Below are 2191 nucleotides of genomic sequence, written 5' to 3' on the forward strand. Positions count from 1 at the left end.
CACTGTAGCACTAACAAAGAAGGGCACATAGTTAAAAATTGATCCCTTGCCAAGGCCAGCCTATCTCAGAAAAGTGATTTAATATAAACAGTTCTTCATTTAAAACATGGAGATAAAAATGAAAGCCGTTTACAACTCCCTGTAACGCCGAATTAGAGCGCAGCACTTGAGGAGGAGGATGGCATGGTACTGAGGGGAGGGTATATATACCCCTCCTCCCTGCTCCTCCCCTCGTCATCCTGCCTGCTATTCTTCCTCCTTCGCCCCCCCCCCCCCCCCCCCCGGTTGCCTCCGTAAGGTCACGTGGCCCCCGTAAGGTCACGTGACGTCACGGGGGTCACGTGACCTCACGGTTACGCCGACGCCTACGGCGATGGCGACGCCGCTCAAGCCGGAAGCGGGCGCCTAAGAGCTGCGCTCTAAAAGGTGCAGATAGGTCCTGTCGTGACGGTGTTTCAACGGGCGGCCGCATAAAACCGACTCTCGCGGATGGTTTAAGAAAATGCCCCAAGTCGATGTTTGAGTGTCGATAATCTACTCACACATGAAGCTCAGCACTGAGATAACGCATAGACAACGCTGCATCAGTGCACAGCCAGCGCTGACTCATTGCTGAACTAGTGCTGCATTGTTTTGTGTAGAAACGGCGAAAATAAATGCAACGGAGCGCAGATATAGTCCGTTCCCGCGCTTATCACCTGGGCGAAAAATGCTGAATAACAGAGCTGTATAGACGCATGCGCTGCGTTCTGTATTTCATGAAAGAGAGCTACTGCGCATGCTCAGAACATATTCCACAGTGCAGTTGGCAAAGATGGCAGCTCACAGAAGGCGATCATTGGAAAGGTCTGGAAAGGCGAAGGTCAGTTCTATGTCTACAGGCGGTGTAGTATATACGAAGGGACAGGCTTCAATCAATCTCGCTGTGGAGGCGCTCCGCTGCAAGAGGTTGCGATAACAAAACTGGATACTATGCAACGAACTTTGTGGGCTCGCCGCTGGAGGGCGCAGCGCGGCGTGCCCGCAGATAACGTATAGAGCCTGTGTAATAGAGAGTGGCCAACTTTTCAGGGGTGGTCACGTGCTTTACAGGCCGCGTTTGCCATATGAGCTCCGAGGAGGTGACGAACGCGTTGATCGTTTGCGAGCGAGCGTCTCTTCCTTTCCACCTGCTCTCCTCCTCGCCACTCTACAACGCATCGCGTGCGCACTTGCGACCAATCGGCGCTGGATGCATCCGCCATTAAATTGCAAGCGCTTTCCGCGGTTTAAGATGAACCCTCTCTACGATCCAGGCTCTCTAAGATCACGTGGTTGCTTGCCTCCCATAGGGACCGTGTAAGCGTTGAGCAGCGCCACCAGGCACCGCGGCCACTATCGGAACTTCCACTCTAGCGCTGCTGCCATGCTTGCCGACCAAAAACAACGAATAAAAACGAACGTATTTGTCGAAAAACGATGTCATTCAGGGAGAGCATACGCTTGCCAATGGAGCGTCTCCCATGCGTCTCCCAGCAACAGCGCTGGCGGAGAGTCTACCATGTACGAACCGATTCTTCTGGCGATTAAATGAGAGTCATCGCTCACTTCAGTTTATCCTGTCGTCCTTCTTGCCCTTTAATTAGGTTGTGTAAAGGCGCCTTCTACACCATTCACTAAAAGGCGACTTGAGGTGGACAAAATAGAGAGAGAAACCTTCCCTTTTACAGTTTTTTCTAGCCTCACATGTGTTCCGATTGTATATACTCCTTTCACATTATCTGGCGAAAGAGCACAAAGCGAAAAAAAAAGTTTCCAGTTCAGTTGAAAAAGGTATTGCATTAGAAATAAAACAGCCGTTCATGGCTAACCAATACATTCCCAAAACCTACCGTTCGGTATTTCCTAAAACAAAACTTCAAGATGAGCGTGGATAAGTCGGGTGCCACTCTTGTTGGTTCTGTTATTACATTTGTGAAGTTAAATGACTGTGTTAGAAGAAGACAATTTGTGGGCACAGTATTACACAAATCGATTTTGAAGTCACCACAAATGACAGATTTCTTACTGCTCAGTGTAATAAATGTAAAACTGTCTTTCATTTTATTGAGAAACAAGGACATAGACGAATCCTGCGGTCTATACACAACAGTCACCACGACACCATAGCAAAGTTCCAAAAAGAGGGCTTCAATATCGTTAGTAGAACATG

This window comes from Ixodes scapularis, unplaced genomic scaffold, assembly GCF_016920785.2.
Source record: "Ixodes scapularis isolate PalLabHiFi unplaced genomic scaffold, ASM1692078v2 PGA_scaffold6__148_contigs__length_123643588, whole genome shotgun sequence".
NCBI lineage: Eukaryota > Metazoa > Arthropoda > Arachnida > Ixodida > Ixodidae > Ixodes > Ixodes scapularis.